Genomic DNA, 16,451 nt, shown 5'->3' with positions numbered 1-16,451 from the left:
GCAAGGGAAATATGCTCAGCTGTGACTTATCCAGCCTTGGATGGACTCTAAAGTGATATCCCACAGGTTTCCTCCATGGCCCACAGAAGATTCCTTGCATCATATCGATTCCGGTCATAAACCTTCCACCGCCATGCCGAGAAGAATTCTTCTATGGGGGCTGAGAAATGGGGAATATGCTGGCAAGAACAAACTGGGTGTGTTATGTGTTAACTCACATTTTCCCAAATCACAATGTATCGTGACAACTCTGACTTCATTTTGTTGTCATCGGTCAACATTCTCAAAAAGTTGATCTAGGAAATTCAACATTTGTGCTGTGTGGTAAGGGCCCCGAATGGCATGGTGGTGTGAAAACGCCATATTTACTTATGGTTGCACACATGATCGCATTACCTCCCTGCTGCCCATGGATTTCCACAATGGCACGCTGTCCATGATGCTGTTGCCCTTTCTCCTTCTTGGTCCACAAGGTTGGTCCACAAAAACGCTCTGTTGTGTCTTCCTTAAGTAAATTGTTGGCTATAACCATAATGACCATCGCTCTCTCTCGCTCTTCAGAAAAAAGGCTTCTTCTGCCTCCATCAGGAGGCCGTCTCTCAATTCTAGAAAATAAAATACTGCAAGTACCACAGTAACTGTAAAAGCATACATAAATACATGTAGGAACATGCAGTAACTATGTCAAATGCTGCATTCAATTCATTTCAGACAGCGTACTGTCCAACAGAGTCAACAGCTACAGTACATGCATGTGTTGTACATAAACAGTGTACGGTATTCCACAGTTATAGTAGAGAGCAGTATGTAAATGACCTACCTATTTTCCTCTCTGAAAGTTCGTATTATAGAGATAACTGTGAAGTGGCTCGCATTTGGTTGCACTTTTTGACCAGCTTCTGCCTTCGATTTTCCATGCACAAGGACATGATCAACAAGAGTAGCACGGATCTCATTTGAGACCATCTGTCTCCTTGCTCTTGCTCTTCCTCACCCTCTTCCACCTCTCCTCCTGTATCCTCTTCATCTTCCTCTTTCTTCGTGTGGTGGTCGTTTCATTGTTGCTAGACAAGTGGACTGAGCCCTGGTCCTTTTACCTATCTATCCTAATGCTATGACTGATGTGAGAACAATTCTCACTAGTAGTGTTTGCACCCGGGGAACTGTGTGCTAAATGTGTTTCGTTGTGCTGACGTGAGTTAATGGTGTTGAAGCCTGTGCTTTCTAAATGAACAGATAAGTCAATGGTACATGAAGGGATTTGTGTATAAAGTTTTACACAAAAAGTGAAATGAATCTGAATGATGTGTCAAAATAGAGGAATAGTGTTTATAGTTTTGGGAAATGTGTCTGTATTTTGGTGGATGGCGGTGTGGTTTGGGATTGATAGTTAATAAATTTGGTAATAGTGTCTAAGCGATCGAGAAAATCTGCACTGTAAGTATTATGAGAAGAAATGACAGCATTACAAAGTGGTGAATGTGTGACACATGGCGAAAATGGAGAAGGCAGACCCCAAGATGCAGGAAGAGTCGGGTTTATTAGGGAAGCCAGGTACAAACAAATCCAGGGGGGCAATCCAGTCTGGTGGTCGGGTCACAGGCCAGGGTCGAGTTCCGGGGATGAGTCCTACACCAAAGGACGGGACGAGGAGACGAGAGGCAGGGAGGACCAGGCTCAAGAGGGCAGTGGGGCAGGATGGAGTGGGCGGGCAGGACGGAGCGGGCAGGCAGGCAGGACGAAGCGGGCAGGCAGGACGGAGCAGGCGGGCAGGCAGGACAGAGCGGGCAGGCAGGACGGAGCGGGCAGGCAGGACGAAGCGGGCAGGCAGGACGAAGTGGGCAGGCAGGACGAAGCGGGCAGGCAGGACGAAGCGGGCAGGCAGGACGGAGCGGGCGGGCAGGACGGAGCGGGGAGGCAGGACGGAGCGGGTAGGCAGGCAGGACGAACAGGGTGAACGGGAGACAAAGAAAGTGCTCGATAAGCCTCATTAAGATAACGGCAGCAATACTTGGCAAGGAAAGGTTGTTACAGCTGATCTTAAGTAGCGGGGTGATCGACCGGAGATCACCTGCCGGTGCTCAATCCCGCCTGCGTGGGTGTGACAGAATGCTTCACCGTTCTGCCTTTCTTTGGAATGTGCTGTAGGCCTGAAATGCAGGGACAGATGCATATTAACAAATGAAAGAAGCTGACCAGACAAAGCATGAAATATCTTGGATTCATACTGTCTGCAATTAAATAAAATTCAATTTCAGAATCACTAATTTGTCTGCTTTCTTTTTTTTTAATTTGCATTTTTCATACTGCCCAAACCTTTTCTGATTTGGGGTTCAATAAACTAATAAACAAATTTCTGAATCCTCTATTTCTTCATAGTTTAGTATCGCATTACAAAACTAAAAAAATAATAACATACAGAAGTAATAGTGGAAAAATCCCTTCAGCAACAGCTACATTAAAATTTGACCTAAATGCACGTACATTCCAATGGAAATATGACCATTTTTATATACATTGTAAGAACTAAAACCAAAAAAACTAAATGAACTTTTGCTAAAATCAGAATAATCTGTCTTATTTCATGTGCACGTAGTTTCATTTCTGTCAAAATACAGCATGTTCCCATCTACAGTGACCTGAATTTTGTCCAGTTTTGAACTGAGTATCTAAATGTTTAAAACAAATCGCTGCAGTTGTACAGTATTTTGCTCTGTTGAACACCTAGAGAGGCATTCATGAATTTTGGAAGAAGTGGTGATTGAATGTATTTTGTATGAAAGCAATGCAAAAGTATATACAATTTAGTTCACATATGGTGCATGTTAAGTGTTTTGAAAAAGGGGACATGGCACTGAAACAAGTCTGGAAATTTCCTCCAGGCACTTTAGTCTCCTCCTACCATCCAGATATTGTATAATTTGTCCACCTTGTGAAGGGGCTCAATTTACATCCACATAGTTTGTTTGTTTTGTGTCCTGTACTGGATAAACTGATGAAAATCTTTGTAATATGTGGCTTTATTATTATTATTATTATTATTATTTTTCTTCTCCCCGTGGTAATTAATGTCTGTTATTGTTATGATTGTTGTTTCTCTGTCCTCCTCAGCCTTTTTTATTTTATTTAATTTTATCTATTTATTTATTTATTTATTTATTTATTTGCATAATCATGGTAGTAGCGCGGGTGAGTTCGGGGTGGCCACAGTGGAATTGAATATCTTTACACTGTAACTTTAATTTAAAATAAAGTTGTCCTCTGAAGAAGGGGGGGGGGGAGTGGAAAAAAATTAATATGTGGCATGTCCACTAGAGGGATCCATGTTTTCAATACCCTGCAGAATTACACAATGCCTGCTAGTGTTCAGTTACATCTGTGAAATTAGAAGTGTTTAATGAAATGTAATTGTATGCCATGAGAAAAATTCTTTCTGCACATTGCACTATGTATCCACACCCTTGTGTCCAACCCCTGTTTTGGACTGTCCTGTTTTTTCACTTTAATCACTGTAAAAACCCTCCCTTTGTTATTTGTTTTTTAAAAGCATAATTATATGTTTTAGTGCAAGTGCATAGTGTCCTTTGTCTGTCAAAATGCAGCACATTTCAATTTACAGTGCTCTAAATTTCATTAGGTTTTGACCTGAAAGTTAACTGTTTTGAACAGATTATCTAAACGTCTGAAAAGTCGGCTGTGGTTGTACAAAGTTTTGCTGGTGGGGAACTCTGACTGAGAGAAGTATTTATGAAATTTGGGGGAAGTGGTGATTGAATGCATATTGTGTCAGTGCAATACAAAAGTGCACATAATTTAGCTCACATAGTCCATTGGTATAGTGCGTGTGTTAAGTGTTTTGAAAAAGTGGACATGGTATTGAGATGCGTTAAAATGATTGGAAAAAACTTTAATGTTGCAGCATTCAAAGCCATTTTTGCCTGTTTCATTCTCCCAACCTTGTGGGAACAGTTTGACGATGACCCCTTCCTGTTCCAATATAACTGTGCACCAGTGCACAAAGCAAGGTCCATCAGGACGTGGATGAGTGAGTCTGGTGTGGAGGAACCTGACTCGCTTGCACAGAGCCCTGACCTCAACCCGATAGAACACCTTTGGGATGAATTAGTGCGGAGACTGCGAGCCAGGCCTTCTCGTACCACATCAGTGCATGACCTCACAAATGCTCTCCTGGAAGAATGGTCAAAAATTCCCGTAAACACTCTCCTGAATCTTGCGGACAGCCTTCCCAGAAGAGCTGAAGGTGTTTTATCTGCAAAGGATGGGCCAACTCCATGTATTAAGTTCATCTGTGTGTAAAGGCAGGTGTCCCAATATTTTTGGCAATATAGTGTATATTCTCAGTTCTTATGCAGAAAATCCCAGAGATGTGGGGTGTTTGTGGGCAGCTCTGCTGTGACTCTCCTGCCATGTTTGTCCCATGCCAGTTCCATGGGACTGAGATCTGGAGACTGGGCAGGCCAGCTCATGTTGTTGCATGTTTTTGAGGTATGTTTTGGGTTATGATCTTACGAATGAATTAAGTACTGGTCAAAAAGCAATAATCCTGATGGCATGGCATGTCTTTGCAGTTTGCCATGACAGCCATGCTGGGTGACATGCCATGGATTTGACAAAGATCACCAACTCTGTCGCCAGTAAAACAACCCCAGACCACAACACTGCCACCTGCATGCTTGACAGTCGGATTCCCACATGAGGATCTCAGGCACTCTCACTCTTTGCATCTTACCAGTACATTACAGATGGACCCTAATATTTCAAATGTAGATTCATTAGTCCATATTCCTCACTCATGTCAACGAACAAGGGTATACCATTTTGACTGCCATAGCAAATTTACTAACAGGTGAAGCAAGTTACATTCAGAGGGGACAATTTGGAGTTTAAGAAGTTAGGACACACAGGTGAACTGTGGAACTTAAAATGCACCAGAATGATTGCTGATGTATCTGGAGAATGCAGTTATTAATATGATAAATGGACACTGGTGACCCATGGAGAGAATGATAAGATAATTAGTGGAGAGCAGACAGGTAACATGTTAGCATTTTGTCTTACTGTAAATTTGGTTGTAATACTCTGGTGGACTGGTGCAAGGAAGATCCCAAACTGCCACAGACAGAGGAGCCCCAGGGTGAGGATCGTACTTAGTTTTGGACTTGATAAATTACTTCTGCAGAGAAGTTCATACCTCTGGGAATGCAGCAGATATCCAATTTGTCCCCATTACTGAGGAGCAGAGTGGAAACATTCACCAGAACATTTATACAACTTAGAAGCAGCAATCATGATGTGAAAATGGTTAGTAGACTGGTCCAGCATAGAGAGAGCTGTTACTAAAGATGTTGTGATTAAAGCTACAGGTTATTGTACAGCCGTATGAGCATTCTCAATTCTATCTATTAATATTTTTAATTATAAAACAAGAAGAGGAGGAAGAAGGAGACTGTGACCAGGAACAAAAGTTGGATGGCCTGACACCAAGGCTTATTTTAACAGAGCCCTCGCAGCCTTTCTCAGCATGCAGCTAGCACTGTTTGTTTACTGTGTGATCACAGCGCACAATTAATCCCTGATGCTCCTTGAACTTTCTCTCAATTGGACTGTGTTCAACGTTTTAAGGAAGAAAGTATGACAGCCGCATTTCATCACATATTTCGCGCAGCGAAGCAGAGTTTCCTTTAATTGAAAACAAACTTTTTTCCATTGCCGGACATGCAAAAGGCTGAAAGGCAATGGCAGCTCTCCAAAACGTTCATCTGGAAAGCTGATGAAACATACTCCTGACACATTTATTTCTGTTCCTAACTGGCAAAATTTGTTGGTTTTTCCATTGTACAGCGGATATCAAGCCCCCTTTAATGGAAAATCATTTTGGAAAAAACACTCTTCCTGAACATTGCAGGTTATGAATAAACACAAGAAACATCAACGCCCATCTTTATTTAAAGTCCTCGTTCCTGTGAGCATTGAAAACAGCTGGACTTTCTGGAACTGGTATGTAGTCAGTGGGCTTTCATACACTAGTATAAAATTGACTCACAGGGACAGCATCACACATTCCTTCATAAAGGCAGTGAGGACAGTATAATGACTAAAAGCAAATGCTCATGAATAGACAGTTTGTTGTCGTTGCTGTTGACTGGATGCATAGAGAAGAAACTGAAGTGTGCGAACAGGGATGCACATTTTCACCGTATACAGCGATACTGTATCGCAGCCAGTTTATCAGTTTTTTTTCAATCACTAACAAGCACCTACCAGTACTTCCGATACTTTTTCCAAACACTTAACACAGACACACAACTACAAAACACAACTGGCCAAATGGTTAATTTTCTCAAAAAACACATTTTGTTAAATATACACTAGCACTTAATTTCAAAATACAATACACCTTTCTCTGCACACACTAACTTTACCAAAACATTGGAAATCTGACTCAAAATGAAATTATTCTGTCAAACAATAACATGTTTTCAGTTCACAAGTGCACCAGGTTTCAAAATACTGGCAATCGTTGGCATTACGAAAACTACATAGACTTTGTTTGGCAATTACATGCAGTGCACCGTCTTTACACTATATTTCTTGGTTGGGAACTGTATGTCCACATCTAATGTTCACATTCTAAATCATTCCAGGAAAAAGCAAATCAGTTTTTTTCCCCTTTACTGTATACAAGTTTTACTGTATTGCTTACAGCAAACAAAATATTCATGAAACATACAAGAACAAACACAAAATACACTCAGGGGAGACACAAAAAGATCAGATGAAGGGGGACACACACACACACACACACACAAAAAAAACCCCCACAATATTATCTAATTTTGGCGATCTTCGGGGTTAGGCCACATGCTTTCGTCAACATCGCATCTGATGTCATCCAAGGTGATTCACCTGGGATAAAACTACTTGGCATGATGGATCCACCCTTGGCTGTCTTCAGCTGCGATGTCCCTGCAGCCAGCATCCATGGCATCAAGGAGAGACATCTGGTCATGTGGCTGATGGTCATAAACCTTCCACCTCCATGCAGAAATTAACTCCTCTTTGGGATTGAGGAAAGGTGAATAGGGTGGAAGGAAGAGACGGACCAGTCTTGGGTGGACTTCAAACCATGTTCTGATCGCTTGAGAGTGATGGAAAGCCACATTGTCCCAGGTGATGACAAAGGTCCTCATGTTAGCTCCCTCCTGATCTGTGCTCTGGAACCAGGTGCTGGTGAAGATCATTCAAAAAGGCAAAGAGGCGCTCGCTATTGTAGGGTCCAACCTGAGATCTATGAAGGACCAATCCAGTATCTGCAATTGTAGCACACATTGTGATATCATGGCACTACAACCGTGGCCCTTTTTCCTATAATATTCCATCCACGCCGATGCCTTTTGGCTAGATTGAATCCTGCCTCATCTATGTAGATGAATTCATGAGGGGCCTGATTGGCCTCCTACTCCATAACTCTCTGAAACAAAGTTTATGCAAATTCATGTCACCATATACTGTACTGTAACCTATTACGTATAGCTTACCTATATGTATACTTATATCTTACAGTAAGTTTACTGTAGAACTAGACATTGAATATACATTACACTACCTGGACATATTGTAACCGGAGCTCCTTGACTCTGTCATTATTCCTTTCAAAGTTAACAGTGTAGAGCTGCCTCATCCGTACTCTGTTTGGACAATGCCAGAGTAATAGTTGTGAGGCTGATGCTATTGAGATTGTGAAACATCCCATGTTCCTCCACAATTATAGTTAGAATTTTATGCAATTTTATTGCATTATTGGCTACAACCATTTCTACAATAGCAAGCTCTTGATCGTTACTGAGGAGCTTCCCTCTTCCCCCAGGGGGAGGAAGACGTTGCATCCTTTGGAATTACAGAAAAACACAGTAAACATACATTACTGTATGGCCGTATTGACATGCCGAGTGAGAATAAAAACAATCCAAGTAAAATGCAGTACTTACCTGTTGTCTTCTTGAAAGACACGTATAATGGAGGCAATCGTGGTCAGCTTAGGAATAATCACCTCAGATTGGGCTGTACTACTTCACCAGCCTCTCTTAGTGAAAGACCGGGGTTGATTGTATGATCAATGATAGTTGCACGTATTTAATCACTGACTACTGCTCTTTCAGCCCTTGGAATGCCACCACCATGCATTCTTACATCTGGGCCTGGGCCTGGGCCTGGGCCTGGGCCTGGGCCTCTACATGGGTCTGGGTCTGGGCCTCTACATGGGTCTGGGTCTGGGTCTGGGTCTGGGTCTGGGCCTGGGCCTGGGCCTGGGCCTGGGCCTGGGCCTGGGCCTCTACATGGGTCTGGGTCTGGGCCTCTACATGGGTCTGGGTCTGGGTCTGGGTCTGGGTCTGGGCCTGGGCCTGGGCCTGGGCCTGGGCCTGGGCCTGGGCCTCTACATGGGCCTCTTCCAGACATTACTTTATTTGTTTTTTCTTGTGTATGCTTCCAAAAACACTCCTCAAGGTCCTCCTTTTATATATGTCAATGTAATAAAAAAAAACTTCAGCACCTGCCTCTGAAATCCAGTCTAGAATCAGCTGTGATTGGCCCAAATTACCCAACATAAATCAGCTGTGTGTCAGTTATTGAATTGTTTGTTAATTATCAGCTTATTTTTGAGCTGATGTGTTGTTTTTGAGCTGATATTATTGCAGAAGTAGAGGTAGAGGTTTTGTACTGTAGCTAAGGCTTGGAATATTGTTGTTTATATTGTGGTATGTTGTGTGTTAACATTTCTAAATAAGACAAAAATGACCCATAATTTTGGTGCTGGGTATAGCTTGTCTGTTTATAAAATGTAAGCATTGTAGAAATGTGTTGATTAACTGCATATTGTGTGAAAACGACATGAAATGTGTGAATGGTATGGCCACAACAGACTGATGCTGTGCACATTGTATTAAGAGTATTGAAAATGTGACACTTGGTTGGACAAATGCTTGTTAGTGACTGAAAAAAACTGTAACGTCTGAAAAATCAGCTGTGGTTGTACAAAATTTTCCTGGTGGCGAACACTGACTGAGAGAAGTATTTATGAAATTTGGGGGAAGTGGTGATTGAATGCATATTGTGTCAGTGCAATACAAAAGTGCACATAGTTTAGCTCACATAGTCCAATGGCATGGTGCATGTGTTAAGTGTTTGGAAAAAGTGGACATGGTATTGAGACAAGTGTGAAAATGATTGGAAAAAATGTAAAATTGTAATAATTTTTGTATAGATATTTTGGAGATATGGGGAGTCAGTAAAGTAGGGTCCTAATAATGTTTTCTTTAGGCTGCTGTGTTTTCATTTAGCGAGATTTGTCACATGAAGCGCTTCAGGATTGCTGGCCAAGGTTCACTTTCAACTGTGTGTTTGTTTGTGTCTGTATGTGTGCTTGTGTGAATGTGTTTGTGTAGGTATGTATATGTGTGTGTGCGTATGTGTTTGTATGTGTGTGAATGTAGTGAATCTTAGTTTCCACTGTTATGTCATAGAAAATTTTGGTCATAGTGCAAAAGAGAAATAAAAGAATATAAATATTTATTTATATTATAAATATAAATCAACATATAAAACGATATAGTTAATATAAATGACATCTGCTATAATGGACTGGCGCCCCATCCTAGGTTGTTTCCTGACTTGCCCCCATAGGCTCCGGGACAGGCTGTGGACCCCCCACAACCCTGAATAGGACAAGCAGTTACAGAAAATGGATGGATGGATGGATGACATCTGAAAATTGACAAATAGTAGAATGTGCACTGAATGAATAAGAACTTTCAGACCTACATATCACAACAAGGACTGACAGCATTCAAGTGAATTTACATTTCCAGGTGATGTATCCAGTACTTCTAGAAATTGTACAAGTTGGTGAGTGTGGGGGGGCGGCATGGTGGTGCAGTGGTTAGCACTGTCGCCTCACACCTCTGGGACCCGGGTTCGAGTCTCCGCCTGGGTCACATGTGTGCGGAGTTTGCATGTTCTCCCCGTGTCGTCGTGGGGTTTCCTCCGGGTACTCCGGTTTCCCCCCACAGTCCAAAAACATGCTGAGGCTGATTGGAGTTGCTGAATTGCCCGTAGGTGTGCATGTGTGAGTGAATGGTGTGTGAGTGTGCCCTGCGATGGGCTGGCCCCCCATCCTGGGTTGTTCCCTGCCTCGTGCCCATTGATTCCGGGATAGGCTCCGGACCCCCCGCGACCCAATAGGATAAGCGGTTTGGAAAATGGATGGATGGGTGAGTGTGGGATGAGTATGGTTTAGTAGGCGGACCAGATCACTGGGTTGTCCTGGAAATACGATGCCGTTCTTTCTGACAGCACGACATCCAGTTAAAATAGCTTATTATCTGGCCTTGTTGTTAATGTAGTTTCTGCATTGTGGAGCCATTACGGTCACGCTTCTGTACTGTCAATTGCCTCACAAGTCAGGAAAACAAATGTCTGGTAACAGACCACGAAACAGGCAAACGTTTTAGAAAAACTGCAAAAACAGACAAAACATAGATGAGAAATTCAGATTCTTCAAAGGGATGAGAAGAATGCAGGAAGCATTACACCGAAGCTGGTATTCCTGTTTCCTCTCCAGAGGTAGAGATGCTTGTTCTTTTCCACATGTCAGGACTATAATAGCAACCCCTATCAGTCATCTGGTTAATGTCAATTACATCTGCAGATAGGGTATGATACAGTATGGAGTCAAATTCCTTATTTAACGGTAAAGTCAGGGTTCACACTTTCAAAACAAAATCAACACAAACCCAGATAAGCACAAAGCAAATTACACAGATATTAAATACAAATCATACACTATATGGCGAAATATCTCTGGATACCAGCTCGTCCAACATCTCATTCTGAAATCAAGGTTATTAATATGAAGCTGGTCAGCCTGTTGTCATTAGAATAGCCTCCTCTATTATGGGAAGGCATTACATTAGATTGCTTGATCATTGATGGTGAGATTTGCTGCCATTCAGGTTGGGTATGTGTGTTGGATGAGCAGGTCCCTTTCTGTTGAGTCTGTGTGGCCGACCATTTGCTTTCAGATGGTGCAACTTCACAGTCACTTTGCACTGGACAGGGCAGGTCTAGCAGGGCAGAACTGTGGTGAACTGACATGTGGGAAAGATGCCGTCCTATGATGGTGCCAAGTGGAAATGTCACTAACCTGCTCTGTGTGGCCATCCATTCTGCTGCTAATGTTTGCTGCAGGAGGTTGTGTGACTGTGTGCTTAAACAACGTCAGCAATTGGTGTGATGAAATGACACAGTTCCTCTAATTAATAGGGGTGTCCTTAAACTTTTAGCGATGTAGTATATAAATATCCAATTGACGAGAATCAGTTACTGACCTGATCTGAAATTGCAGCCTCTTCAGGAATAAATAACACCATTCGTTTGAACTGAGCATCATTTTGTCTGGGAATTGCGGGTGGATACAGACATAAAGAACCCAAGACAATTGCAGGAACTGAACGTTCCAAGACCAAACATACAGCTAGAGGCTCAGTTGTGATCTCAAGGAAAATGTCCAGAAAACAAAAGTCAAAGTTTTAAAAAAGGCAGCATAAATTTTATAAAGACCTGTTCAAACTTGGATAAGCAACATTTCATTGTCAAGTCTTAAAGTTAACCAGAAAACAGGAATTTTATACATATTACTGATATTTTACTAATCTACTAGCCATAATGTTCAGAACTAATGAGAATCATCAGTATGAACCTTTTCCCTGTGCACAGATGTATGCACACATTCCAATTCCTACCCTCTGCTGGATGAATGAATGAATGAATGAATGTTGTTTTTATATAGCACTTTTCAAGATATCTGAAGCACTTTACAGATCCAATGGGGTACCACTTCGAGCAGACTACTGTGTAGCACCCACCAGGTTGATGTGACAGCAGCTATTCTGCCCCAGTACACTCACCACACACTAGCTAAGCTGGGGAAGGGGCCTAGCTTGTTATAGGGGATGATTAGGAGGCCAGAATTGCAAGGACCTCAGTAGGCAGTTTTACCCCGGACATCGGAGTACCACACCTGCAAGTTTGACTCTAACTATCTGTGCCAAGGGATAACATAAAGGTTATTGACTATTGGGTGCTGTTCAGGAAGCACTTTGGGCAAGAAGGCACGGCAGACAGGGGTGGAGCCAAATAACCTCTGAGGGATGCACTTCATTGTAGGCAAAGTGTGCGAAAAGAGGGCAGCAATCCGCCAGGGTCCACAGGTAGGGATCACACAAACATGGCTGCTTTGCTTTTTCGTTATTCCTTTGGCTTCTATAGTACATGGGCAGAGGCTTGGAGATCGCTCCACCCCCTGTGAGGTTGGCTGTGAGGTTGGCGGTGAGTTGCCATCAGCCTGTGTGGTGCTGATCGCCCCCTGCTGGTGAATTCCTGGCAGGCCATCCTGTCCTGGTGCTTTGCTGTTGTCATAAGCGAGAATGAATAATATCCAGATTGTTAATATGTGCTCTGTCAGTCTTTTTAGAGGCTCTGATTCTGTAGCAGCTGACCTTGGCTGACGGATGAAGGAAAAAAAAAACCTTTATTTGAAGCTTATAACATTAATGTGACATATATCTTTTTGTAAGTAATGTACTTAGCAGAAAAATGCTACAAGTATGTTAAGGCCTTTTCTCTAATCTTTTTTTTTTCATTTTAATGTCACTTTTATAACAAAAAAAAAAACAGTTTTCAGTGTTATTCCTGATAGCAAACGCAAGCAGAGTTTAAGGAAAAAAGGCTTGGGGTCAAGTTCACTATTCATCTTTTTTGTCCTATAAACTTTATTAGGCTGCATTTTTCTGGGTTTAATCTCATTCTTTCCATTGTATGCAGCCTCTCACAATCCCACCGCCTGCCAACTTTCCGTAATGAGGCGTTTTGCTCGTAGAGCGAGAGAGGAGGTGAGCGAGGGACAGGGAGAGAGAGAGAGCCGAATGTAAATCTCCCTTGGGGAGGCAGCATAAACATGGCACACATCTGGAGGACGCCAGACCCCTGACGTGTTACAAGAACCAGCCCCTCGACGAGCGTGGGGGCATTTATCTTCCCCCACATACCCCGTCCAGCGCCCCTGCTCACCCCTTATTCACTTTTTCCATGCTTCTGTATTTACAGTTTTAGACTTAAGTTTTTAAATTGCATGTTTTCACCCCCCCCCCCCTTTTACAGGAACAAGGTTTTGTATGTTCGTGTCTCAGGCAGGAGTTTTAATTGTTGCAATACAAAACACAATGTTATACTTCAGGGTTTGGGTGGGTAAAATGGTATTTTGGAAAACTACCGACAATGGTTTTGAGCAGGAAAATTTTTGCAATCAGTGACCAAGAATAGCAAAACACTGTAACAGAAAGGTGAGCGGTCTTTTCCCGAACCTCCAGAGGTTTTCCAGAATACAATTTTCTTCACGGTGTTGATCAGCTAGAAATGATGAAAACCGCAGATATCGTAAAATATCCAGGATGATCATGACTGCTTGGGTGTTGAGCTGCTTCTGTACAGCATTAAACATTACAGCTCCTCACAGAGTGTGGGGATTGCAGGTCATGTGACCATCCCAAGGTTTCTCCAGCAGGAAGTCCTGCATACACTTGCAACCACAGGCCGGGAAACTGCTTAACAGCCGTGCGAGTCTCATGCATTTCCTGTGTTTGTGAACAATAAGCAATGAAACAAATAAAATCTAATAATTATACAGTAGATATATTTCATACATAGTGGCTTACACATTTTTACAGCTGAATATTTTTAAATGAACCAATTAAAGTTCAAATATTAAGATAAATTCCAGAATAATAATTGTTATTATCTAATTATTTCAATTATTTATGTAATTAATGGATCCATATTCCCCAAACAGAAAAAGCAACTGCAGTAATAGGAAGACTTACTGCAGAGCTTGTTTTTAATGTAAACCAGTTTTGTGTATTAATGAATTACAGTCTGTTGTGTAATTTCAAGTTCATTTCTTTATGTATCATCTGCCTCACTTATGTGTCTCTTTGGACAAAAGTGTTTGCTAAATAAATAAATGTGCAGTTTCCTTCTGTTGATATTTAGACATTTTTAAACATAATGACATAATGATGACTAACTGTCTTATGATCATGATATTTTATTTAATAAGTCCTGGGTTTGAGTTTGAAAACTTTTTATGTATATATTACAGATGAGTCACCGTCATCATTGCACATTATAAAATAACAAACCTTCATAAATGAGAGGCTGTGTTTATGTATTCGGGGAGGATCGTGTTTGTGCGTGTGTGTGTGTGTGTGTGTGTGTGTGTGTGTCTGGGGGGTGAGCTGGTGAGGCAGAGGTTGTGTGCAGGGCTCAGTTTTTCCATTACTAAGAGTGAATCAATGCACTGAGCCTCCAGTCAATCCCCCCTGCCCCTCACCCCCGCCCCCCGGCAGAGGCGGGGAGAACGGAAAGACGTGACCCGGGTCTGTCAGTTCTGCTCGGCCTCTGATATGGGCCTGGCGCTGGGCCGGGTTCCTCCCCAGCTGGGGCTGTGTGAGCACACGCTGCTTCACAGATCTCAGGCTCGCCATGCACACGCATGCACACGCACGCCTGCAAGTACACACACACACACACACACACACACACACACACACACACAGCAGCTAGCCTGTGCTTTAACATTGTGTCTCTGTCAGAGTGAGCAGAGGAATCTTAAGCTAAGATACAAACCTCAAGTTTTACTGCTATAAACACAGCAACCATCATATACATACACAAGCTAAATATGTAATTTTTTTGTGCTGGAAAAACATTTGCTTTAAGCATGTACTGTCTTGACAATGTTAAAGGAAAACATTGGTGATCTTTAAGAACACAAATATTGTTAATAATTGCATAACAAATAATATATCATCACGACGCATAATAGAATGATAGAAATAATGAGACTAAATATTATTAATACTTAATATTATACCAAAACGGTTAATTCAGATCTGCCACACAGCATTTGAAAACAATTACCAGCATATTCACAACCTGTAAGAATGAGCAAACTGATTGCAAACCTAGACTTATGACTGAAATATTACTGCTGTCCCTGCAGTTTGCTATTTGTCTGTGATAAAAATGAAAAATTGTAGTTTTGGTTAGGTTTAGTGGTTTGGGGGGGGGGGGGCAATCAGCCCACTAACTAACCCTGCCCCACCCTGGGGGACAAGTTTTACCAAGTACCCCTTTTGGTAACAAACAATCACTTAAAATGCGCAACTAATTGCTGAGAACGAGTCCCTCCCTGGCTTCTGTGTAAAGGTGACCTTCTTCTCCGCCTGCCTCTTTTTCATAATGCAGACACACTATAATGTCAGGAGAAATGCTGTGAGCTCTGATAAACAAACAGGCATTGACTTTTACTGCAACAGTGACACTGCACATATGGATTTTGCTCGTTCCCTGCTCTTGTGGGCCTGGTTTTGTGGCCTTAACAGCAGCTGCTGTGGTATGAGACTCGAGTGCCATACCGCTAATGACGGTTTGAGAGGATACTGCATCTATGTATCTATGAATATATATTGTTCACACATAAATTTACTGTAACTCTTTTCTGCTAAGCGAGTACATAATGCAATAGGAATAGTGCCTTAACAAACAGGAACATATGATTTAAGAGAAGCTGACGAGGAACACGTCAAAAAACCAGCACACCTGCTGTGTCATGACCAGCAAGAAAATACCCTAGTTACTCTATTCAGAATGAAAAAGTTGTAGCCCTGTAGTTAGCAAGGTCAGCAAGTTCAACTCCAGCTACCTGTGCTCCTTTTTTGGAAAACAGTAGTTGTTGGAAATACATACAGATGTTACTAGCACTGGCCTTCTGTGCGAGATGCTGAGAAACTTCACTACGCATGAATCGGCCGCCAGCACATCACACATAATAAGATAAAACATTCTCCACACTCTCATAGAATTCTCCTGTACCATTATTATTATTAGATATTTTCCTTTCATATTCAACATTTAAAACATTTAAAACAATTTACTCTGATGTGTAAAAAGACTTTTTCTTTGTATCTTTGAGTAAACAATTATGCTCTTCAAAGTGATTTGCCATATTGTTGAAGAGGACTGGTTTACTGTGGAAAGCAGAATTTATTTAAAATAACTGACAAGCTGCATAGAAAATTATGGATTGATGTGGAAATGCAGACATAGCTCGAATGCTTAGTGAACAGCCAGAAATCCTAATTATGCAGTGGCTGGTATTACCTTTCATGCTAAATGTAACAACAAACCCACAAACATAAATTTTAAATTTACAATTTGATTATAAATTGATAAAAAAAATTAAATATTAAAGGAAAATAGTTAATAATTTCAGATCGGTTTGTTGACTACAAATCACAGTTCCATTGAAATTAATT

The sequence above is a fragment of the Brienomyrus brachyistius genome, chromosome 8 (genome assembly GCF_023856365.1).
Source record: "Brienomyrus brachyistius isolate T26 chromosome 8, BBRACH_0.4, whole genome shotgun sequence".
NCBI lineage: Eukaryota > Metazoa > Chordata > Actinopteri > Osteoglossiformes > Mormyridae > Brienomyrus > Brienomyrus brachyistius.
Note: the sequence above shows the minus strand (reverse complement) of the source record.